Source organism: Panthera uncia, chromosome C2, assembly GCF_023721935.1.
Source record: "Panthera uncia isolate 11264 chromosome C2, Puncia_PCG_1.0, whole genome shotgun sequence".
NCBI classification, from domain to species: domain Eukaryota; kingdom Metazoa; phylum Chordata; class Mammalia; order Carnivora; family Felidae; genus Panthera; species Panthera uncia.
The window spans coordinates 78,753,347-78,779,169 of record NC_064810.1 but is presented as its reverse complement, the minus strand read 5'-3'; the positions used below and the strand labels follow the sequence as shown (position 1 = coordinate 78,779,169).

The window sequence follows — 25,823 nt, the reverse complement described above, 5'->3', positions numbered from 1 at the left end:
CCCACAAGGATTGGAAACAGCTGATACTGCAGGTCTCTAAGTATTTGAAGACTGCGGTCTAATTCTGAGAAGTCCGTTTATTGAGTGCCTGCTACCTACCAGGCATCATTTTAGGGGCTTTTACATTCATTATTTTAATTCTTATAGGCATCTTTCCAGGCGCATTATCCCATTTACTGGATGAGGAGACCGAGGCTCAGAGAGAACAAGTGGCTTGCTTAAATTTTCGGTTACTGACGGTGCTCCTGTGCCCAAAGCCCGTGTTCTTTGTCCACACCACGCCTTTCTTCAGTCATTCATACGGAGTGCGCTGATGCCAGGCCCTGTTTTTGGTGCTGATACAGCATAAAGGAGACAAAATCCTGCTGAACCCTACCCCATTAGTCCCTCTGCTCACGAAGGGCGGTTGGCCCGCTCTTCGTAAGGCCTCCTGTTGCAGTCGTCTCTGGGCTGCCTGTGGTGGTCGCAGTGATTTTTGGCTGTTGCTGAGATGAAATCCATGGCCCAGTTCACTCCCCAGCCAACAAGTCACACGGGTTCCTTTCTGGGTGCCCCTGGGTTTCTGCAACATTCCATGGACAGGCACTCACGCAATACAGGCATTTTATTCTCTGCAAGGACCTTGCCTGCTGCTCCCTCCTCCACCGTTCCCCCTACGTTTCTTGGCACTTATCACCAGCAGCTTCCTCCGGCTGCCACTCCAGCCCAGCAGAGCTCTGATTCACTTGGTGATTTAGCCCTGATAAAGGCGAGTTATTTTGGCCTCTGCTGCCCTCAGCCCCAGTGAGAATTTGGACACAATGTTTTCACTTGTCACGTTAGACTGTTTGCCAGAGTTTGCGGAAAAAGGCCTGTATTATTGATGCCCTTGCCAGGAACAGCTGCGCCCTGCCAGCCTGTCATGTGAGCCCTCTGAGACTCCCGGCTGCAAGGCCCACAGCTCTCCTGGGCCCCCTGGCTCAGGTGGGAAATGTGATCCGATCTGACAGAAACTGCAAACAGCCCAGCAGGGCAGAAAGCAACTTGGAAGGGACTGATCAGATTCCTCTCCTAGGAATCGACCACAGCCCAGCGTGTGTCTCGGGGGGGCTGATTCCATCCTGTGCTTTAGTGGAGCCCATCGTATTTGACAATTTTATTTTCTTTGTTTTAGAGACAGAGAGTGCACACGAGTGGGGAAGGGGAGTGGAGGTGGAAAGGGAGAGAAAGAATCTTAAGCAGGCTCCACGCTCTGTGTGGAACCCGACTCAGGGCTTCATCCCACAACCCTGGGATCATGGCCTGAGCCGAAATCAAGAGTCAGACGCTCAACCAACGGAGCCACCCATGTGCCCCAGGGGCCCCATTATATTTGAGGTCTTTTAGTCTGACGTCTCCCTCCTCCACAAGATTAAACAAATGGACCCTTAGCCACTAGAAACAAACAGACCCTTAGAATGAGTTTTTGATGTGGGGTTTATCTCCATTTAATGGATGAGAAAGTAGCCTTGGAGAGAACAGCGAAGTACCCGAGGTCTGTCCTCCTCCTTTCGGGATGCCGTGAGCCACCAGACACAAAAGGACATTTTCCCGACTCGCCTGTAGGTTACCTCGGCAGCCGGTGCCAGCTGTGGCTCTCACCTTCCTCTCTTGCCATCACTCTGTGAACACGGATATCCTATTTCTGGAGCTTCTTATTCCGGTGGGGACTTGACTCAAGTTCAGGATCTGCCAGGTCGGCGGTTGGTGGGGCTGCAGGTCAGACCAGGGGTGAGGAAAGGTAGTCTCTGGCACCTTCTCCTCTATCAACTGAAATGGCTTCTCTTCACCTCTCCTGCCCCATCAGAGCCCCTTTTTGGTGTCAGGAACTCAACACTGAGCTTAGAGAAAATAATAATGTCATTTGCTTGCTTAGAAAACCTCTGCCAGTCCCAGTTTCTTGGGTAAATTGGGACGAGAAACACTTCTGTCTGGAGCAGATAATTCTGAACCCCATTTCCATCACTGCAGCTCTCATACCCTCACCCCTCATAGCTTCTCGCCATTCTGTGACTACTATGGGCCTTCTTTCATAGCTAAGCCTTTGGACCACCATTCTCTCTGGATATGCCTTTTTCTGCCTGGTAAACTCCTATTCATCCTTCAGAGCCCAGGAGGAACATTACCATTCCTGACTTCCTCTAGTGGAGTTGGTGGCACCCCAGCCTTTAGTTCTGAATGCCTTACATGCGCTTACACCCATCATTTTATGGGTCTTTCTCTTCCTCCGAGGCCTCAGGGGCAGGGGCTGGACCCTGTTTATTTCTGTATCACCTGTACTTGAACAAAATGAATGGGGGCTCATGAATGAATTATTTGCTAATGTGTGAGTCATAGGTGGACTCCACTTTAATTAAGTACAAGGTCCAAGGACCTTGAGAGGTGATAGGCCGAGTCTGTGGTGCTATTGATTAATTGAGCCAGGTACTGTGCCAAGGACATTACTGCAGGCGAGCCCTGCAGCCAAGAGGGGGTGGCACAGGGGTGAAGTAACGTTGCAAAAACTTCGAAATTGTAGAGTGAGGCACAGCGTGCCCTGGTCCCCAGGCCAGCCTCTCAAACTCTCCACCCAGCCTGCCTCCCAAGAGGGGAGCTCCTTAAGGCTGGGTGCAGACCTGGAGAAAGAGTGCAGATTCTGGATGGTCCCAAAAGGAAGGGGACGGGGTGGTACTCAGAAGAGGAGTAGAAGCCGGGGCAGCAGGAAGTACGAGGCAAACTTTTCTTTCCTTACTGTGATACTGGGGGCATCTTGCTGGCCAGAGCTCCTGCCGGCCGGCCGCTGCTGAGGCTGAAATATGAGCTGGGGCCAGGCAAGAATTTGGAGCCAGACCTGGATATGCAGGTCCTTTTGTGCCCCTGCCTGTTTAATTCCGCCTCCCCCTACTGCTGGGTGTAGGCACGTAGGCTTTAAAGACAGTAAGATCTGAGTTCAGATCCTGGTCCCTCAGACACTTGAACTGCGACTTGTGTAGCACTGAGTAAAACTACTAGGGTGGCTATTTTTATGTATTTATTTAATTTTTTATTTTTCCCTTTTTAAAAATTTTACTTTTGGTATCGTTAACAGTGTTATATTAGTTTCGTGTGTACAATATAGTGAATTAACAATTCCATACGTTACCTGGTGCTCATCATGACAAGTGTACTCTTAATCCCCTTCAGTGTTTATTATTTTTGAGAGGGAGAGAGAGAGAGAGAGAGAGAGCAATCAGGGGAGGGGCAGAGAGAGAGGGAGACACAGAATCGCAAGCAGGCTCCAGGTTCTGTCAGCACAGAGCCTGATGCGGGGCTCGAACCCACAGACCGTGAGATCATGACCTGAACTGAAGTCGGCTGCTTAACTGACTGAGACACCCAGGTGCCCCCTCTTAATCCCCTTCACCTATTTCTTTTTTTTTTTTTTAATTTTTTTTTAATGTTTATTTATTTTTGAGACAGAGAGAGACAAAGCATGAACAGGGAAGGGTCAGAGAGAGAGGGAGACACAGAATCTGAAACAGGCTCCGGGCTCCGAGCTGTCAGCACAGAGCCCGATGCGGGCCTCGAACCCACGGACCGCGAGATCATGACCTAGGCCGAATTCGGACGCTCAACCGACTGAGCCACCCAGGCGCCCCCCCCTTCACCTATTTCACCCAGTCCCCCCACCCACCTCCCTCTGGTAACCATCAGTTCTCTACAGTAAAGAGTCCGTTTCTTGGTTTGTCTCTTTTTCCCTCGTTCATTTGTTTTGTTTCATGTGCATATGGGTGAAGTCGTATGGTATTTGTCTTTCTCTGACCGACTTCTTTCACTTAGCGTAATACACTCAAGCTCCATTAGGGTTGCAATTTCATAGGGTCATTAGGACCAGGAATGGCATCACTGCTGAGAGGCTGTGGGCTGAGACATCTAGTTTATTCCTCGGAATATGCTACAGGCACGTGCTGTTATCATTCTGAAATCACAGATCCTTAACTGGGGTTCAGAGAGGTTCTACAAGCTGCCCAAGCTCCCGTAGTGAGTCAACGATAGTGGTGGCACAGCTGGGTCCACTAGGTCACCCGTCTCCAATCTGCGTGATCCTAAGAACCACCTGGGGCTCTTGGTGAAGGAGCAGTTCCAGGCTCTGTGTCAGCTGTTGATTCGGCTTGCTTAGCATGGGGCTCCGGGAGCAGAGGATGAAACAGGTACCCAGGATGATATTAGGATCTGGCAAGTTTAGGAAACGGTGTTGTGCTCTCCTGCCTGTTAGGTGTGGCTCACGGTTGGCCCCCTATAAATGGTGGCTGTGAGTATTGTGACATGAACTGACTCAGAGGATAGCTTGCCGTGAAAAGGTTTTCATCTTTTAAAAGCTCATTAGTCCTACAGCTAGCTCTTGAAGACAGAAGTTAAGGGAAGTAGATTCTGGATCAGGGAGTCTACATTCTAAAACTCTAGACTCGGAGAACGATCTGCACACGGAATGAGCTGCCTTCAGAGGTCCTGTTGTTTGTGATCGAGCGGTCGGTGGTGACACCATGTGTCGGGTGGGCTGGTCAGTTCCTCGAGGACCCGGTGGCCGCTCAGCATCTGCCCCGGGCATGCACGCACCAGGAGTCCTTCATGTTAATATACCAGCGGAGGTGGAGTGGAGCAGCTGTGCAAAAGTCAGGAAGGATCCCAACTCTGGGAGGGAACGCAGGAAGGAAGGGATGGCAGAGGCCGAAGTGAGAAGCTGTCTCTGGGCCATCACTCCCTGCTTTGGGCCCTGGGAAACTTCTGCAGTTTCCTCTGTAGCTGAGTCTCCAGACTCTCGGTCCTACCATGAGGACACAGAATACTTCATTTTCCTTGGGGACTGATGGTGGGCAGATGTCTGTCTCTTCTCTATATGTCTGGGTCGTGCCTTTGTTTTGAAGTTCTTAAGGCCCATCTTGGGGGCATATAAATCATAGACCATAGGGAACGTTGTCTCATCAGAGCCTGGAGGAAAGCTTGACCCCTGTCCTGTTTTTAACCGCAGCATTGATGACAAAACTCAGCACCGGCTTTCCTAGAGACCAAGAGCATCTCTAAGACCCTGCTAAAACTGATGGAAGCCTACCAAATAATTGCCTTGGATACTTTGATTTCTAAGATCCATGATAATAGCTGCCACTCTGAACACCGATTGTGTGTTGGTGCTTTATGTATCTTTTCTCATTTAATCCTTTCAGCAGCCTTGTGATATAGGGAACACTATCCTTGTTTTACAGATGAATAAACTGAGGCTCAGGGAATTCAGCTAAGTTGCCCTTGGTGACAGAGCTAGTAAGCAACGGACTTGGACTTCAGACCTGTGTCTGTGTGAATCACACATTAGAACTTATTATGCCTACGCTACTGTGTCTCATTGGGATAATATGAAGTTTTGCTTCTCTCGATGAGGAGGAAAGTTAGGGATTGGTTACCCTGACTGGTGACAGAGCGTAAAGCTTTGTTCAGAGTGCTTCAAAGGGATGGCTGATCCCTGTATTCATGTTTGAAGTCATCCCTAACGTTTATGAATGTGGATAACCATGACCTTCCTCAAGTCATGTCTTGGTGATTGCAGCAGAGAGAGATTTCCTGTCACTCATGACTCTCGGGGAGGCTCTATTCCGGCTAAGAATGTTGAAAGATGTGTGCACACTGCTGGGCTCTGGGGCAAGGATGTTGAGGTCCAGGAATCTGACTGCCCTTGAGTGATGACAGCTGGGAAGATGAAATGAGAAGAAGGGAGCGTGAGCTGTGTGTCATTTCATCAACCTGGGGCTTGGGACCACGGGATACCTGTGTGTATTCACTTGGATAAGGAGACCGTCTGAGCCCCCACCTCTGTGTGCCGAACACAAGGAGATCGCATCTTCTAGTAGATAGAGCTGCCGTGTTAGAGAAATAAAAATCCCCCAGGAGAGGTGAAGGAATCTGAGGGCTTTCTCCAGCTCAAGCCCTGTTTTCCTTGAACAGATTTTACTTTTTGGCTCTACGTTATGCGCACACTCATGGCAAGATGGAGGGTCCTCTGTCACACTCCCCTTTTTGACTACCTATCAGCCATCTTTCCCTGCAGCAGCTTTTTTGGCCTCCGTCTAGAAGTGGGCGCTCTCCACTTTATTGTCCTGTCTCTCCCTGACCACTGACAAAGGCCCCAGTGGCGTGTCTCACTTCCCCACCTTCTATTTGAAAGCCCTGCTCCCATCTTTCTGTCCTGAAGGCTTCTGGTTATAGCCAGCCGTTCCAATAATAGTCTCAGTCTTCATTTCTTTTTTCTTTGTTTCCTTTTTGAGAGACAGAGACAGGGTGTGAGTGAGGGAGGGGTGGAGAGAGGAAGACACAGAATCTGAAGCAGGCTCTCAGGCTCCGAGCTATCAGCACAGAGCCGGATGGGGGGCTCGAACCCACAAACTGTGAGATCGTGACCTGAGCCGAAGTTGGACGCTCACCCGACTGAGCCACCCAGGCGGCCCATCTGTCTTTATTTCTAATCTAGCCCAGATGGTATCTTTTTCTTGGCGTTCCTTATGTAAATCAAGTCAATATTATACAGCTTGCCCTTTCATTATAATGGTCTCATTACATTTATTCAGCTGGTTTATTTTCTGCCTCGGGTGTACTTAGTTTGTTTCTCAAAACTCCTGAAAGGCAGGGACTGTAGTTTATGTGGAGGTAGTGGTGATTGTGTCTTAATTTCAGTGTCTAGCGGGTAACAGTAGCCAATAAAATTGTTTTTTCTTTTGGTCAACATGTTGATTGGATACCTATCATGGTCTGGGCACTGAACACAAGGCTCCAGGGCTATGGAGCTAATTATTACTTGGTGGTTGAAATTCCTGCGGTTTTAAGGGAAGAGGGACATGCAAGCAAATTAAAATTGTATTTTAATTTGCTTTGAGCAGTCATTGAGGTTGAGGGTTCGTAACATTTATTGGGAGCTCAGAGGAGAAATAATGAGAAAAGAGAGATGGCGACAGATTTAAGACATGTTTTGAGAGTAGAAATGGAACTTTGTTTCCTATTTAGTTTGATTGGCTTGTCGTGGGGATAGTGAGGTACCAGGACGAACAAGTGATCCAGGAGCACTTGGGGAGTGGAATGCGTTGAATTTGGGGTAAGAAAGAAGGGAAAGTCAAAGATACCAGGCTTAGCAAGATAGTAAGAAAGGCAGAGAGGAAGGAAGAGGGTTACAATTGCTAACATACACTGAAGGCTGATTTCTGCGTGCAGGGTAGTTAACGTGAATTGCCTCTTCTCCAACCCCCCTCCCCGCCCCATGAACCCCAAAGCGGTAGGTACTTTGGTTTTCTCCACTGTACAGGTGAGGAGGCACGCTCAGAGCAGTTGGGTAGCTTGTTTGAGATCACGCAGCTGAACAGTGCCAGAGGCCGGCTTAAACCCAGGAACTCTTGCTGGCGAGCAAACACCCATGCAGCTGCACTAGAACAACTCGACCACAGGATCCAGAACCTCCCATTTATACCTCCAGCCTGGACCTTTCTCCTGACCTCTGGTCTCCTGTCTTCTAGCTGCTTGGGCCCCAAGCCTTGGAATCCCCCTTGACCTTTCTCTCACACCCAAATCAAATCCATCAAACTTGAGTTTCAAAGCACCCTGAAATACATTCCTTCTCACCACCTCCACTGCAGCCTCCTGCTCTCACACTCGGATCTCTCCAGTGGTCTGCTTGCTTTTACCCTTGACCCCTCTCCCCACACACTGCAGCCTGAGCTATCCTGGCAACACTGAGTCAGGTCAAAGTTGCTCTTTTTTGCCAAACCCTTGGAGTGGCTCTCACTTTTAGTTAGAACGACAGCCAGAGTCCTCACCATGACCTGTAAGGTGCTACCTGATCTCTTCCACCTCCCACCTGGCTGTCTCTGTTCCTCTGGGATCCCCTCCCTCTGTCCCCTTCCCTTTGTGCCTTGCATCCGGGCCAGTGCTCACCTGTGTACTCCTGCCCGTGCTCTTCCTGAGATATCGCTGGGGCTCACTCTTCACTACCTGTACTTCTTTGCTCGAATGTTCCCTTCCCAATAAGCCCTTCTCTGACCTTTTTAAAATGGAAACTTGGCTCACCCCGGCACTTCTGATCCTTCCCTTTCCACATTCCGCTCCGCTCTGTTTCCCATAGCACTTAGTATCCTCTAAGATCCTACATAATTTATTACATTTGTGGGGCTTTTGTGTTTCACTCTGCCCTTTTTAAGGGCAGTGATCTTCATCTGGTTTATTCCCTGTTGCATCCTAAGCACGAAGACTCTTGTCGAGCACGTGGTGGCTCATGCACTTAAGAAAACGAGTAAATGTGGAGTGCAAAGTTTCTGTACAGATGTTGAGTTTAAAAATGTTTCTTAAAAGATGTGGTGTAGAGTCTGAGGGAGATGCCAGAGGTGGCTGGCCACACGGAGGCAGGCGTTGTCTGTGTGTTAACAGAGGTCCTGCTGAGGCTGGACCCCTGGGGACGTGGGCATTTCTGGGCTGCTCTGGAAGCTGGTCCCCAGAGGAGGCTAAAATGGGGAGGGAGGAGGGAAACCCCAAAGTATGCCTGTCAGACTTTAGAAGGAGGGAGTTTGAAGACGGAGACCTGGGGAGGACTCACAAAGAAGTACTGGAGAGGGCTCTTCAGATTTTGCAATTAGAAATGCAATTTCAGTGGAATGATGGGGGCTGACTTCAATTATTTGAGGAACAAGTGGAAAGTGGGGAAGTGACTCGAGAAGCTCTGCTATGAGGAAGGAGAGATCAGGCGGTGGCTTGAGGAAGTGATTTGTTTGAAGGATTTGTTTTTAGCTATTAAAAAACCGTCTTTTGGGTGTGGGTGGGTGAGTGAGTGGGGAAGTGACTGACAGTAAGGTAATAACATCCAGATTGACAGACGGAACCTAGTGCAAATTACATCTTGTCCTTGCCCGGTCCAGCCCCCTAGCACCATGCCTGGCACATAGTGGGTCCACAGTTAGTATTTACTGAATCCAATAAAAATCCTGTGGACCTTAGTGATCAGTCATTGTATCAGCAGCAACAACAAGACGACAAGAATGTCTAATGTAGAGAGATTGCTCTTTGACCCACTGACTGTTGGTTAGTGGCATTTCTCTCCCCTAAGCTATATATTCTTTAGCACTTTGAGCAGCTGTATGTGGTTATACTTTGGTTTTCTTTACTGCACAGTGGTTATGTGTTTAAGAGGTATATCTTCAGATGACTCATTTCAGTGACAAGTTAGTAAACAGTTCCACATGGATGTAAAGGATGTGATTGGTGTCTTGGTCCATTCAGGCTGCTATAACAAAAGACCAGATCGGGTGGCTTAAACAGGAGAAATTATTTTTCACGGTTCTGGGGGCTGGAAGTCTGAAATCAGACCTCGTTTCCTGGTTCATAGCTGGTGCCTTCTCACTGTACCCTCATAGAGCTGAACGGGCAGTGGGGCCTCTTTTCTAAGAGCACTAATCCCATTCATGAAGGTTCCACCCTCATGACCTAATCATGTCCCAATACTTTCACCTCCGGGGGTTAGGATTTCAACATATGAATTTGAGTGCCGGGGGGAGGCGGACACAAACTTCCAGACCCAAGCTGATGATAAGTCCCAGGAAACCAGAGGAAGAAAAGAGTTGGCCAAGGGTGGCAGACAGATCTCTGAACTGTTGGTCAGAGCCTGGCATTGAACCAGCTTCATCTCACCCCGACTCTCTGGGAGTTGGATTTCAATGATCTCAGTTTGCTTTCTTTGGATTTTATGAAAAGAATAGTGTTGGGAAAGGAAAAATATAAAAAGAACCATGATTTGAAATATATCCAGAACTGAAGTCTTTCCCCCCCCCCCCCTTTTTAAAAATGTGATATGCAGGGGCGCCTGGGTGTCTCGGTAGGTTGAGTGTCTGACTTCGGCTCAGGTCATGAACTCACGGTTCATGGGTTTGAGCCCCGCATCGGGCTCTGTGCTGACAGCTCAGAGCCTGGACCCTGATTTGGATTCTGTCTCCCTCTCTCTCTGCCCCTCCCCCACTTGCATTCTCTCTCTCTCTCTCTCTCTCTCTCTCTCTCTCTCTCAAGTAAATACACATTAAAAACATTTTTTTTTAAATGTGGTATGCAGAGCAGGCAGGCTTAATTCCCTGGTGGTGGCAAATGACATAAAGTTCAGAGATGTCCTGGGAGAGAACAGAATCATTGGACTCCTTTTTTACTCCCATCTTCTCTGAAAAGACACAGATTGGCTGACTGCATAGGAAAGAATGAAAGAAAGAAAAATCCCTAATATTTATTAAGTATCCTAGGTGCCTGGAGATAAGCTAGCTCCTGCGTGCATGTTACATCCATCCTCTTTAGGTGAAGGGCATTGTATCAGTATTTTCCATAACCTACCTGAGGGCTCACAGCCGACAAAGGGGAGAGAGCCTAGAACAAGCCCCGGGGAAAGAAAATTGAAGACTGTGGCTAAAGAGAGATCAATGTAAGAAATGTAGCTGCCTGGGAGCACCTGGACGGCTCAGTTGGTTAAGCGTCCAACTTCGGCTTAGGTCATGATTTCATGGCTTGTGAGTTCGAGCCCCGTGTCGAGCTCTGTGCTGACAGTTCGGAGCCTGCTTCCGATTCTGTGTCTCCCTCTCTCTCTGCTTCTCTCCTGCTCACGCTCTGTCTCTGTCTCTCTCTCTCTCTCTCTCTAAAATAAATAAACATAAAAAAAAGAAATATCCGTAGTGCCCAGCCCAGTGTCTTATTCTCAGGAAAATCTTGAGAAATACTTACGAAAGAGGTGGTTAGTTGGCCAAATGAATTGCCAGGGTCTGGAGAAAACTTGTAAATATTTTTGTTGAAATGCTGTTGGGAGGTCTTCATTGTCTTCTAGAGAATGGGAAAACCCAAGGGAGGGAGAAATATAATTTAAATTTTCAAGAGGCATAATTACAAACCATGAGTATGAGGCAATAACTGAAATGTCCTGTGTAAAATGCATAGCATGTGGCAATACTTAGTAAGTGATAACTATGATACTAAGGGAACTATTTATTATATATATTATATAAGTCCATCCTATTGCTTCTCCTCACCCTGGGACGTGAGGCATAGAATTCCATGACTTGAGACTTTTCAATTTGGGGCTCATATGGGAAAGCACCATAGCCTCTCTCTATCCATAATATTTTTTTATGAAAGATAATCTCTTTCCGAGTTGGCGGTCCAGCCCAGCCCCTTGTACCCTAGTTGAGTTGCTCTTTGTGGTGTCTGCACCGTGAGACTTGTGTATGGTCCCATAACCTATATTTTAAAGACCATCCCAGGTGTTCCCTCGAGGGCAGACATGTGATGTCGCATCAAAATACGTGTCGGTTATGATGATAGAGTAACTTAAAACTCTTGTGTCAGACACTGAGCATCTTTGTCTCAATAACTGGGGGTTTCTATTCTCGGGAACACTGTGGAAAATATGGCCTGGATGGTGTTTCCATTGGCTCACACGTACTGTTTCTGTGGCTGTCACCGAAGAATGCTTTTGTGTTGGGAGGCTAGTGCCCGTCCGTGATTTAGAGGAATACATCGGGAGGACTTGCTGATTTATGGATGATGCACAGCTATCATTTGTCCTAGCAAATGTGGTATGTGCCAGCGTCAAGGTTCGGTATAAGCTTCACAGGCTAGGAGAGGGGCTAAGTGTAGAAAGAAAGAATGCACCGGGCTAAGTGGAGGATGAAATGTGAGGTCCGAATACCAGTGGCATAAGTAAGGCAGGCCACCTGGGGATGGGACTAGATAGAGGAGGACTTGGAAAAAAGGCTAATGAACTCTACTTCAGTGGTCGCTCAACTGAGAGAGTCACTCACACGAGACTGCTAAAAACTACCCAGAAACTCTTTATATTTGCATTGTAGAGGTGTAGTCAGTTTCCTGTTGCATACTAGTTGGGCCACATCTGGAAACTGTTTAGTTCTATTCAGGGTGATGTGGACAAATGAGAGCGGGCCCAGAGTTGAGTGAGGAGAACTGTTAGGGGTTCAGAGGCCATGCCGTTGAAGGAATGGTTCAAAGAAGGAGAATCTTTAGCCTGAAGAAGAGAAGGTTCAGGGGAGTGTAATAGTCCTGAAGGATTGCCCTCTGGGCAAAAGAAGAGACATGTGTTTTCCTCTAGAGAGTAGAATTAGAACCAGCAGGTGGACGGTAAGAAGTGTGGGGAGGAGATGAATAAAAAAATTAGAATCCTAAAGTGCCCATCAGGTAGCATTTACTCTTTGAAAAATGGTATAACTGCAAGGCACTTGAATTTGAGTGTCTTCTGTCACAGGATCCCAGGGACCATCAGGACCTCCTGGATATCTTTCTAGCACTGTTCCAGCTGTCCACATCCTACACATCCTTCCAGCTCTGACCTTATTTCTTCACAGGAAGCCTTCCCTTCCCTGCCCTTACTTGTAGGGGTAGTCTTTCCTCTGTGTGCTGTAAACATGGGCTTTGGAGTTGGCTTTGAATTCTAGCCTTGTTCTACCTGCACGCGTGACCTTGGGCAAGGGGCTTAGCTCTTCCCGTAAAGATGCTCATCTATAAAATGCAGGTGACGTGCATTTACCTTGCAGGGTCATTATGATAATTGGAGAGAGAGAAACTGCCTAGCACAGCACCTGATACATACATAGTTCATGTTCAGTCAGGGGTATTGACATTTAAGATGATGTATTGATAGGCATCAGGATTGACCACTGTATTTAACTACCCTGTGAGCAGCTACCTGGAATGAAGAACCAAGTCCCTCTCTCTTAAACCATTGCTGTCCTTTCCCACGGCTCGGTCTTTCTTGATTTCCTGTAAAAATTCCAATTAAGAATACAAACCAGGTCCTGGCTTTATCTGGAACCAGCTGGCTCATGTACTTGACGCAGTGAGTTCTCCATCACTACCTGTCATGGTTGCCTGACTTCCCACCTTTTCCGCCCCTGCTTTTAGGTCATCTACAAAGAGCTGGTCAGGGTTGCACAGTGTTGGCATGAACCTCCACCCCAGGCTTCTACCCTGTGCACCTGTTGGTAACTGACTAATTCTCTTTTTTTCTCAGGCGACTTTAGACCTTTCCATTGAAACTTACAGTTTATAATATGGGAGACGCAGGTAGGATCTAGTCAGTTGCCCTCTCCTGGACTTGCTTTGATTTGGCTTTTCAATTGGGCCAGGCCTTTATTTTCTCTTGGGTAGAGTGTGGAATGTGGAATAGTACCTCATTCACGGTGCGTGCATTCGGGGTATGCAGGAGTCATTGCCTAGGATCTGGTCTGGACCTAGTGGTGTGGTAGGTGCCTGGGCCTCAGAAAGGTCTCGAATGGTTCCTGTGTTCTGGAAGGTCACACCCTAGCAGAGGAGGTGGACACGGAAACTCTAAGAGGGGTGCTGTGGGACAGAAGGGGAGGACTCCTAACTCAGACTTGGGGTCAGAGAGACTTTGGTTCCTGTACTAAATCGCCTCATACTCAATATGTTCTTTACATCAGACGCACTGGTTTTTCCCACACATTAAGTCAAAGAACACTTGTGACTCCTCCCTGGGTGGCCTGCTAGAGACCGAGGATTACCTCCTCTGGCCTCCCCAGGTCTCACCTCTGAAGACGTGTGTTCTTGTGACCTGGGTCCTTTGGAACCATGGGTTACTTGCCTGAATGCCTCATCCCTACTGGGAAGGTGTATGAGCTGCCCTGGTGCCTTCTGAGATGACCCATATTCATCTTGCTGCCTTTGCTTCCATGATTCCACTGCTTCCACGGTTGGGGGGCATTGAGCTTATGGGCAGAAATGAATTCTCCCGAGTCACCGAGTTTGGCCACTGCTCACAACAGAAGCCAGAGGGGGCTTCCATTCCCGGCCACCTCCCCTCCTTTCTGAGGACAGAGGGTAGTCTGCCCATGATCTTTTAGGATATCAGTGGTTCCCAGCCTTTGAGAGGCCTTGTGGGTATCATTCTATCATCTCCCTCATCTCCAGTCAATCCCTGATATGGCCAAATCGATTCTGAGGGCAGACACCTAGTTCCTCAAGCTGAGCCCTTCAGATTTCTGTTGTGGCACCTGAGAACAGTTTCAGTATTCAAAGGCAAATTAGACATGGTCCTTGTCCACAACATGCAGTCCACTATTTTTCTCTGTCAGATGGTTCCACTGCTGGTCAGCACTTGTGAGACAAATCCTTTACTAATCCCTCCAAAACTGTCCATCTCCTCTAATCTCCTGGAGATGGCAAAGGATAGTTTCCTGTGACAGCAGATGGCTGTTTTACCCCACACCCACTCCCCATGATGCCTGGAGCTACCTATGGGCTGAGACTCTGACTTCACTTTTACCCCACAATCCTTAGCCTGGGATGGGCACCTCCCTTTGCAGGCACTCGATAATCCCCTGCATGAGGAATTGCAGTAGCAAGTTCATAAAGGGATCTATTTCAGGGTCAAACTTCCTGTGGGGTGCCCAAGTCACTGCTTGGCTGGCCTTTGGACAGAGCGTGTCCTTTGTCAGTTCACTTTCATAAATGGCCACTCTGACTCAATTATTAAGTTGCCATGACAACCCAATGGATTTGAAGTTTAAAGAAAAAAATGTTGTAAGGGACCTCTTTTTTGGGGTCGGGGTATCCTGGGATCATCTGAGTTTCTATCATTCCAAACCAAAGAATCATTTCTTGTTCTCTTAAGTGTGTCAGATGGATGTTAAGGGCAGACATAATGGCGGCCAAAGAAACTGGAAGTGAGACTAAACAGGGCCATAAACATGTAGAAGTCCTCCCATGGATCACAGAGTGGGGTTTTCTCTGCTTTTCAGTTGACAACTCAATAGGGTTTTGTTTTTGTTTTTGTTCTTTTAGAAATGTTTTAGAATGTTTTAGAAAATAAAGGGGTCTGGTTAAGTAACTGTGCTCAGGCCTCATGTGTGTGCAGGGTAGCACTGTGCTAGAAAGGGCTAGGCTTGGGAGCAGGACTTGAATCTTGGTTATGTCCCCCTCTAACTGTATGGCCTTTGGGAAATCACTCACTTACTCTGATCTTCAGTTTCCTCACCTGTAAAATAATCAACCCACAGAGTTATTCGGAAGATTTAAGATAAAATAGGAAGCATCTAGCACAGAATAAGGCTTCAGTGATACTTACAATGATGATATTGACACGAGAATGATAATAATTGAACGCTAGGTCCTGTGCTTGCCATGTTGCTGCAATATGGGAAAACACGGCGATGCTTCCTTACCAAGGATTATCTTTGTCACCTGAACACTGCATGCTCCTTATTGTCCATAAATTTCTACGGGTTCAGATGTGGTTATCTTTTTTCTTAAATAGCAACTCTAACACTAGAAGCAACATGAGCATACAGACTGGCATGTCAATGTAACCGTATCCACTCAGCACATTTTTAAAAGGGGAGAGATTCAAAAAGGAAGAATAATTGAGATAGTGTCCACTGTTCTGATAGCCACTCAGCCAAATTAATCAAAGGCCTGCACAAGAGCAGGTTGGGAGCAATGAATCTGAGTTTCCCTCACTCTCTTTCTGTTTTTTTTGTAGGATGTAGGATGAACATTTTTGTGCAGGGTGTGATCCCAATGTTTGTCTTTTTCGTGCTACGTGGAACTAAGCTCAATATAATTAATTACTTCTTCTGTTACCCAGAGAAAAAAGTTGTAATTTGCTCCAGGGTAGGATGATAACCCAGCTGTGTTAGGTTCACTGGATGAACTTCTGTGCGAGCATTCAGGGTTGTATAAACAGACTATGTGTTCTATTTTATGGGTGATTTAAGGTAGGAGGACTTTTCATTTAGCTTTCGTTTACTGCACGTGAATATCCATACAAAATAAGATCTTATTTTAACTGACTTCTAATTCAGCTCTTTATTTTTTCATTTTGTCTGTATAAATAAATATTTTGGTATATGTTTAAAAGACAGGGACTGTTTAGGGGTACCTGGCTAGCTTAGTCAGTAGAGCATGTGACTCTTAATCTTGGGTGGTGAGTTCAAGCCGCACATTGCATGCAGAGATTACTTAAAAAACTAAAATCTTTATTTCTTTATTTCTTTATTTTTATAGTTTAATGTGTTTTAATAGCAAATTTACAGGAACAGCACAGAAGACAGACAACATTAAAAATGTACTTGCATGTAGGACAACTCAGTTAGAAAAGTATAGTGAATGGATGGAATCTACTGTATAATTAAAATGCTACAAACACCATTGTTGCGGTCAATAAGAAGTTTACTTGTTTTAAAAAAATCCAAATGCTGGCATTGTCCAGAAAAATTTAACAAATTTATTTATAATTGTTATAAAGGTGAACTGCTGAAACGTGTTCACTGAAACATTTTGACTTGCATTAATGCTTTATGTCCCCGCATTTATATTAAACATTCACACACAAATGAAAATGGAAAAACTGCCAATACCTGATTTCTGTCCCCGATTTTTCCGTTTGCAATCATATACTTCGGTACCTTTTGACCCCCCTGGGAAAAAAATATGTGACGTTCAGAACTACCAATAACAGAAAGAAGAGAAAAAAAAAATTTTTTTTTTTTAATAGAATGAAATGTTTTCCATCAGAGCGGATTCTGAAGCACATTCTCCACGTATGCGGCACTCTAGCTGGACGTCTTTTGGCATAATTGTTACACGTTTGGCATGGATAGCACATAGGTTGGTGTTTCCAATGAGGCCCACCAGGTAGGCCTCGCTTGCTTCCTGCCAAGCACCGATAGCCACACTCTGGAAGCGCAGGTCTGTTTTGAAGTCCTGAGCAATTTCTCACACCAGATGCTGGAAAGGAAGTTTGCGGATCGGAAGTTTGTCTAATTTCGCGCAGTGCCGCGGTACCAGGCCTGTAACGATGAGGTTTCTTCACCCCTCCAGTAGAGGGCGCACTCTCGCGAGCGGCTTTTGGTAGCCAGTTGCTTCCTCGGTGCTTTACCCCGCCCCGCGCCGTGGATTCGCGGGCAGCCTGCTTTGTACGAGCCATGGTACTGAGGCCTCCTCACTTAGCCCCCTTCTCCTTCGGCCGAGCTTAGCGAGCTAGAGGCTGTGCGGCAGTGGCCGCCAACACAATTATAAAATCCTTAAAAAAATAAAAGACCGGGACCCTTTATTTTAATTAATTAATTAATTTTTTTTAACATTTATTTATTTTTGAGACAGAGAGAGACAGAGCATGAACAGGGGAGGGGCAGAGAGAGAGGGAGACACAGAATCTGAAACAGGCTCCAGGCTCTGAGCTGTCAGCACAGAGCCCGACGCGGGGCTCGAACTCACGGACCTCCAGATCGTGACCTGAGCCGAAGTCAGCCGCTTAACCGACTGAGCCACCCAGGCGCCCCAAGACGGGGACCCTTTAAAAATAAAACCACAATATACCACTATGTTTAAATAATGAACAGTTCCTTCATACCATCAGATAGGGAGTTAATAGTCAAATATCACCAATTGTTATATGTGCATGTGGCTGTGTGTGTATGTAATTTTAAAAGCAGTTTGTTTGGGGCTCCTGGCTGGCCCGGTTAGTGGAACATGCGACTCTTGATCTCAGGATCACGAGTTTGAGCCCCATGTCGGGAGTAAAGCTTACTTAGTAAATGCTTAAAGCATTTTTAACATTCAAATCAGGATCTAAATACAGTCCTTACATTGCAATAGGTTGATAGGACTTAACATTCTTAAAATGCTTGTAATCAGTAGTTTCCCCAAAGAGGGGGATTTGGGGTCCAGGCACTGATTTTGTATCTGGCCATCGGTAAGGTGTGGCTCATGGTCCCACTGTCCACAGGGATGGACACTGATGCCACCGAGGCCACCTCCGCATGATGCATATCTACTTTTATTGCTCAACTGTCCCTCTTAGAATCGCCCACTTCCTGATCTTTTGTCTTTTTGTTCTTAAATGAAAATACGATCTTTTGAGATTCTTTACTCCTTTAAGTATTTGAACACCAGTCTGAAGGACAAGTTCAGCTTCAGAAATTTCAGCCCCGGATCTTCAACCCGGAAACTTTAGGTATTTGCTTTAACATTGTGGTTTTGGTAGAGGTTGCAGCTCAGCTGTACTAGAAATAATCTGGGTCTTATTCAGGAACTAGGAAGAAACATTATGACGTGGCGAAGCCCACCCTGCCACCCACGTAGTGGTGTAGGTTTGTGCTTTGCACGCCTGTTGGCCTTGGGAGGCGGTAGAGTGTAGATGGTAAGGAGATATATGCTGGCTAAAAATAGGAACAGGATGTTTTGAGACAGGGGCTTTTGCTTTCATAAGGCTCTGTGCACAAAGCTGAAGTTGATGCTGTCGCCACAGGTGTTACTTCAGCTCCTAACAGCGTATTGCACACATCCCTGAGTGGACCGCGAAGAAGCCAAGGCAGAAAGGCAGTATTGCTCCGTCCGCAGGAAGGACCTCTTAATCAGGGGCCTCTCATGATAAGATACATATTTATTGTTAGGCGGCCCATTGGGCATCATAATGCCGATGTTTACTTTCGATGGACTGGTATAGCATTTCTTGCTCATTCATGCTTTTATACCCTTCTGTTCTGCACATATCAAAACGAGTCCTTCCCGTTGGCCATTTCCTACATTTCCCCACCACCACGCTTCTCTGTTTCTCCCAGGTGAGGAGCACCTTACTCTTGGTCCCTGGCGCGCTTACACTCACTTGATTCCTCCCTTACAACCGTGTTCTATGTTGTGTTGCCAGGTTTCCTGCAAAGCCATCCCCATCACCGAGCCTAATGCCTGGGGCACAGGACACACTGCGTTTGTGTGGTGGTTTGAGGGGGTCTGCCTGTAGCATTCTGCTTTCGTTGGGGGCTTGTGAGAGGGAGGAGGCGTGTTCTCGGGGAGACTTGGTTTTAGAGACACGAGATGTGGAAAATAGTTGTAACGGTACAAAATGGAAGGCAGAGTGTCTCAGAGGAGGCAGGCAAGAGTGCCCCACCTCCTCGCCGTGCAAATTATACTACTTAATCCTGACCTCTGCAGTCCTTGACAGTTTACCAAGCACCTTCACCTGCCTTCTCTCACGCCATGGACATGATATCATTAACCCTGTTTTGTAAGTGACAAAACCGTGGCTCAGGGGAGTGAAATGGCATGCTAAGGGGCTACTTGATTAGTAATGGTAGAGCCAGGACAGCAGCTCGGTTTCCTGATTCTAAGAAGCTAGTTTCCTTTCTACTTTTTGTCACCTGGCTCAGGTTGGTAACCTGGGGCCTGGGACGGAGAAAGGGCGCACCTGGAAGGAACCACAGATGCGATTAAAGACTTCAGACAATACTGAGCATGAGCTTCTATGCGGCCAGCGAATGGGGAGGGCAAAACAGAGAAAGGACGAATGTCGAACGGTGACCATGTTCAGTGGAAATAGAAAGCAAGCCGCAAATGTGGGCCACGTATGGAATTTTAAATTTTATAATAGTCACATTAAACAAGTAAAAATAAAAGATGAAATTAACTTTAATATATTTAATTTAGCCCAACACATGTAAATAGTATGTACTTTATCACGTCATCAGCATAAAAGTTATGAATCCAACATTCTTACATTCTTTTCTTCCATATGAAATTTTCCAACTCCAGTGTATATTTTCCATTTGCAACACATCTCCATATGGATTAGCCACACTGCTAAGGCTCCATAGCCACATGTGGCTAGTGACTCCTGTACTGGGCGAAAGTGTGTTTTACATATTTCATGTATTGCCACAGTCACATGAAGCATTTATTACAGCACCACCTAATAGCTGAGCAAACGGAGCCCAGGGGGGTCATATAACTTGCCGGGGGTCATGAAGCTGGAAAGTTAGAGCTGGGTTGTGACCCAGGTCTGTCCTTCCTCTTCCCGGGGCTTGATCTGGGCCTGGAAGGATGGTGGAATTGAATAGGTGGAAAGGAGCAGTGGCCCTGATGTGGTGGTATTACCTCTGAGGGTTTGATTTGCTGCTGGTGTTGACAGTGTTGTGTGCAGTGGGCAAGGGGGGCCGGGGGCAGAGTAGGTGTAGGTAATTTCCAAACCATTGTTAGACCTGCTTCTAATAAGGAGGTGGCCGAGGGGTCACAGGCGAGTAAAGGGGAACCGTTGTCTTCAAATGCAAGAGTGGAAGTTAAGGGAGCCCTTTCACTATGGGGTGAGCCTGTCTCACACGGACAATACTTTCCTTTTAGAAGTTGTGTGAAGATTCAGGTTCTAACACGCAGAGAGCGCTTGGCCAAGGCCGGCTTGTGAAGCGCCAAGTTAGATGTGTTTGACCTCCCTGTGCTAAAGCTGGAGGTCCTGTGTTTCATCTGAGTTTTATCCCTTTCCTGGAAGACGAAGATATCCTGATGGAGGGGAAACAGGATTAGGAGGGCCATGTGCCTGCCTGTGGGCAACCGAGCGAGTTCTAAGTCTGTTTCATTCACAAACATTGCAGTAGTAGGAAAGATATGCTTTTTAACTCCTGGCGTTCCGACACATTAGTGTTTATCGTACAGTGTTCTCGTACAATCATCATCCATTTGCGGGGGAAAAAAAAAGGTTTTTACTATAATTATAATTTTAGTGTGGATGGAGTTTGTTTCTTCCTGTACCATAAACATTTTTCTATCTTTATAGTGCATGTGGTATGTTAATGGCCTCAGAGGATAACACTGAATCCTCTATATAACTTGCTTGTTTCTATGGCTGGGTATTTAGATTGTTTCAAAATTGACATATTTAATGCTCCAGCCTGTAGCCTCATGCGTATGTCTCTTTTCTATCTTTTATAATTAGATGATAAAATTAGACCACTGAGATTTATACATATATAAGTTAATTATGTTTAAGCATAATTTAATTACATTTAAATGTAATATAATTAAATATAATTGTATTTATAAATAATATATAATTATAAATTTAAAGCTATTTCTTTATAATAAACACCCCAGCCTTTGAATTCTAGGCCAGAAGGCGACAAACATTTTAAAATGTGTTGGTGGTTTGAGATTATTGCTTCTGTTTTCTCGAGGTGTTGCTTCTGGGTTTTCTTTCTCTGCCAGTTTTACCGAGATAGAATTGACATAACAGCCTGGTGTAAGTTTAAGATGGACAGCATACGATTCTAGTCTCCCAGTAACAAGTGATTATGTAAGTTCACCATTCTTGCCTCTAAATCACCAGATTTAGGTGTGATACTGGGTGTGATAGTCAGAGTTTTGCTAAATTAACAAAGGTAAAAATATGCCAAGTGTTTGTTTGTACTTCGCTTTTAGAACACCACTGATGTCACTGAGGGACAGGCGAGGCCACCATCAGTGTTGGGACGCCTTCCTCGAGGCGGGTTGGTTAAACAGTTTCCTTTGCAGACTGATGGTGAGGGCCAAGCCCAAATACCCACAGCCTCCAAGTCTGGACACGGCACTCCCCGACATTCAGCCTCCGTTCCCCACAGCAGCACAAAAGCACAATGGAGCTTCCTCCAGAACTGGCTGTGGCCTGAGGAAGAGGAATGACCTTCCTGTTTCCTTCCACACCTACTATTGCACATGGATCTGTCACAGGCTTTGGAGTCTGAGAGATGTGTGGTGTTGGGCATGTTATTTAATCTCTTGTTGACTCGTTTTTCATCTAAAATGGGGACAGTGGCATTATCCCTATAAGGTTGCCAGGAGGGTGTAGTGTATTAACTCTTGCAAAGTACTAAGCGGGGCCTGGCACGTAATTAGGACTCAACGAAGCTTGTAAATGTGGGTTTGAGTCTAGATGCCTTCTTTGGACAATTCACTTAACCCTTCTGTTCTTGAGTCTCCTCATCTGTAAAGTGGGAATATGGCACCTGCCTCACAGAAGTGTTAGGGGGTGTTAGTGAGGTGATATATAGCACAGAGCCTCACACATCAAAGCCCCTGCATAAATGGAGCCAAAAGAAAAGCACTGTGTTTTAATTTTTATTCTGTACCCTGCAGAAGGGAGAGCTTAGCCCTCTTGCATTGGTCTAACTTCTGTTGTAATGACTCCCAGATTTTGACCGTATTTGTTGTTACGGTGCATTTTTATGTCTACGTTGTAGGTTTGGGGCCATCCTGAAACAAAGGGGGAGCAAAGCGACATTCTCGTGTCCCTGAAGCTTTGAACGGGTTTCAACGAAATCTTGGTTTTAAGGTTAGCAAGTGTATAATTTCGCAGAGAGAGGGTGATACTTCATATGCTCATTAATTTAACGGCTTTCCCCCTACAGTTGGTGTCACAAGGAATGGAAGGTATCGAGTGTTTGATGGTGCTCAGTGACACAGATGAAATTTGTCTGAATGGAAAGGTATAAGGCACATTCCTTAGGAAATGCAAAGAAATGATTGGAGACACAGTTGAACACAGCCCGCCCATCCCCTACTTCTATCTGTCCAACTCCTTCTCATCTTCCTATTTGAGATGTCTCCTCCAGCTCGCCTCCCTGAACCATCCAGACTGGTTGACTGGACCCTCCTCATGGTGGCATACTGGGCGGCTGTGATTCTCTCTTACCTGTCTTCCTCCCGAGGCAGAGACCTGCCTTAGGCACCCCTGTATCCTTATTACCTACCACTGGGCCTGGACAGCACAGCCAAGGATTTCAGGTGAGGAGAGTTCTGTGGTGTGTTCACGTCCAACTTGCGAGCCTTCCTGTTTCTTGGGCAAAATCTGAACTCTGGGCACATCACGGAAAGGATGGGTGTTTCCTTCTTCAATCCTCATGCCTTGTGAGTTAGGGAAGAGCCACAGTGAACTTCTGTGGCTTTCCTTGAATGGTAGTAGCGGGTAGAATGGGGCGCCGGACAGGTGTAGGAATAATCCTGGTGTGGCATGAGCTTTGCCATAGAAATGCTGGCGTTGGGGCCTTCGGCTTTGTCGCTGCTCATCTGGGAAGTCCAATCTAGCATAACAGTCATATTCTCTGCCAAACACCTGTTGTATGCTGGACAGTATACTGGGAACCTCACAAGTATTGTCTCAAATACGTTTAAGGACCAACGCGAATCCCCTACATCTTCTGTAAAGTCAGCAGCATGACAGGGTTGGAAGGAAAATTTGACAGGGAGCCAAGAAATCAGGGTTCCAGTCTGGCTCTGTCGCAAACCAGTGACGTGGCCTTCTCTATGCCAGTGGGCCTGTTTTCTCATCTATACAAATGGGATGGGGGAGGGGGGATACACTTCGATGCTTTCTCACTTCCCTTCTGTTTCATATCCTCAATGTGTTCAACCCAACCTGCTCTCTTCTTTGCCTGAGTTATTTTGGACCGCAGGTCAGAATTACATAGTTTAGTAGCACTGTAAGTTCTGAGTGAGTCTTATCTCCCAGCAATTCTCTGATCTTCCAGTGACAAAGACCTTATCTTGTTCTCTTAAACGCTTCTTAACTCCGGGCCTACACGTTGGTGAAATATGAGGCAGTTACCCTGGTGTGGGGCCCTGAAACATCTTGGGTACAAGTTGTCCTTAGATGGTTGTTTCTGGGCCTTGATCTTCAGTCTTGCCCACATTAAGAACTGAGATTATCAGGGCCACTTTCACATAAATCGGACTTGAAATGGGATGAACTTCTCCTTAAACCGTTTTTTTTCCCCTTTTGTGATTAGTACCTTTTGTGTCCTGAGACATCTTTATCTGCTCCAAGTTCACGAAGAAACTCTTCTGTATTTACTTCCAGAAGTGTTATTGTTTCAACTTTCACATACAGCTCTAAGATCCGTCTGAAATTAATTGTGTGGATAAAGTGAAGTAGAGGTCAAAAGTCGTATTTCTTCCCGGCATGGATCTCTAGCTATTTCAAAATAATTCATTAAGAAGACTTTCCTTTCTCCGTTGAATTTCATTGGTACCACTGTAAAGAATTGTTACTGTGTATGTCTGGGCCTCTTTAGGGATTTTGGTTCCCCCCCCCCCACCCCGATCTAGTTGTCTGTCCTAACTAACACCAACAACAAATTGTCTTCATTACTGAGGTTTTATAGCACGTTTGTGAATGCATGTCCTTTAACTTTGTTCTTTTAAGGTTGCTTTTGCTATTCTAGGTCCTTTGTATTTCCTTATAAATTTTAGAGTTAGCTTGTCAATGTCTACAGCATAACACTGGGGATTTTGGCTAAGAATGCATCCATGTGTTAGAGTTCTCCAGAGAAACATAACTTATTTTCTCTTTCCCTCTCTCCCTTCCTTTCCCCTCCCTCACACAGAGTTTATTCTGTTTTTATTTTTTTTTATTTTTCTTTTTATTAAAAAAAAATTTTTTTTAACGTTTATTTATTTTTGAGACAGAGAGAGACAGAGCATGAACAGGGGAGGGGCAGAGAGAGAGGGAGACACAGAATGTGAAGCAGGCTCCAGGCTCTGAGCTGTCAGCACAGAGCCCGACGCGGGGCTCGAACTCACGGACCGTGAGATCATGACCTGAGCCAAAGTCGGACCCTTAACCGACCAAGCCACCCAGGCGCCCCAAGTTTATTCTGTTTTTAAAAAGCTGGTAGTGTTGCTCTGCATTGATTTGGAGACCAGCTAACATAAGATACATATTTTGAAAAACACCAGTGCGGTGAAGGAGAGAGGAACCTGTAAAATAAGTGATTACCATCTACCAGAAAGTGCTACCAGGGTGTCTACTGCAGAGAGCTCTGGGAACAAGGGAGGGAGTGAGGGCCAAACCAAATGGGTCCCGGGGAGTCTGGGAAAGCCTCTCGGAAGTCCTTGAAGAGTTGGCGTAGGAGAGGAGGCATTTACACATTTGACAGGAGGGCAGGGAGGGGTATTTGAGCTCAAGGACGAGGGCAGTGGTGCTCTTGGGAAATGATGAGGTGGGATGGGTGAACTTTAGTTAGCTCCGTCCAGCTGGAATGTGAGGGCTGTGAGGGAGTGGCAGAAGATGAGGTTACAGATAGCAATGACAGCAGGAAAAAAAATCACAAGAACTCTGATGTAATAGCCTAAAAAAATTTGGGTTTTATTATGTGTGTATCAGGGAGGCATTGGAGGGTAAACTGAGAAAGGGCCCAATTCCGTTTGCTTTCCACAGAGGTTCACTCTGTGAGCAATGTGCAGGTAGACCAGTCTACCCCGTAGAGTCATGATTTAGAACAGGAAAGCCAGACGCAGAGGAGACCCAGTTGTGGAAGGCAGATCTAACCCACCTTATACCATTAGCCTTCCATCTGCCACGTGGCTTCTCAGAGGGTCCCCACAGACACCCAAATTGTACTCTTTTAAGTATTTGTCAAAATAAAAATTATAGTCCCTTTTAGGGCTTAGTAAAAGGCGGAGATAGAGTTCATTCTGTCTGTTGTTTCTTCTTCCCTCTGTAGGGTTTCCTCATCTGCAGAGCAAAGTTGAGGTAACCTGTGAGAAATGGCGAATCTCTTAACACCAACAACATGGCATTATTCTAGGCGCTTTATAACTATTAACTCGTTTCATCTTCACAATTGTCTGTAGTATTATTATTTCCATTTTATAGATGAGGAAACTGAGGTACATGGATGTAAGCGGCTCACCTAAAGTCACACATCCAGCAATTAGCAAAGCTGGGGTTTAGGCAAAATCTGTTCTCCTAACCGCCGTCATGCTTCTTGGTTGCATTTGATTTCATTCCAGCCATGTCCTTGAACCTAGATCTTTGAACAAAGGTAATCATGAAAAGATTTGACTTTGACTCTTGATATTGCCAAATCTGAATCTTCCCTAATACAGAGGAAGAAGAAAGTTTTTCTAGCTGGGAGAAGAAGGATGGCTTCTTGGAAGGAAGTGCCTTTTTTTTTTTTTTTTTTAAAGAGAGTGCGGGTGAGAGAGAGAGAGAGAGAGAGAGAGAGAGAGAGAGACAGGGAGAG

At 46.2% G+C, this 25,823-nt stretch overlaps 1 protein-coding gene and 1 pseudogene across 1 annotated transcript in view; one reads left to right on the top strand and one right to left on the bottom strand.

Annotated features, from left to right (window-relative positions):
• The window catches only part of ST6GAL1 (ST6 beta-galactoside alpha-2,6-sialyltransferase 1), a 118,857-nt gene that overhangs the window by 39,607 nt on the left and 53,427 nt on the right, over positions 1-25,823 (top strand). The window lies entirely within an intron of this gene.
• On the bottom strand, positions 16,133-16,984 carry LOC125921836 (histone H3.3A-like; annotated as a pseudogene).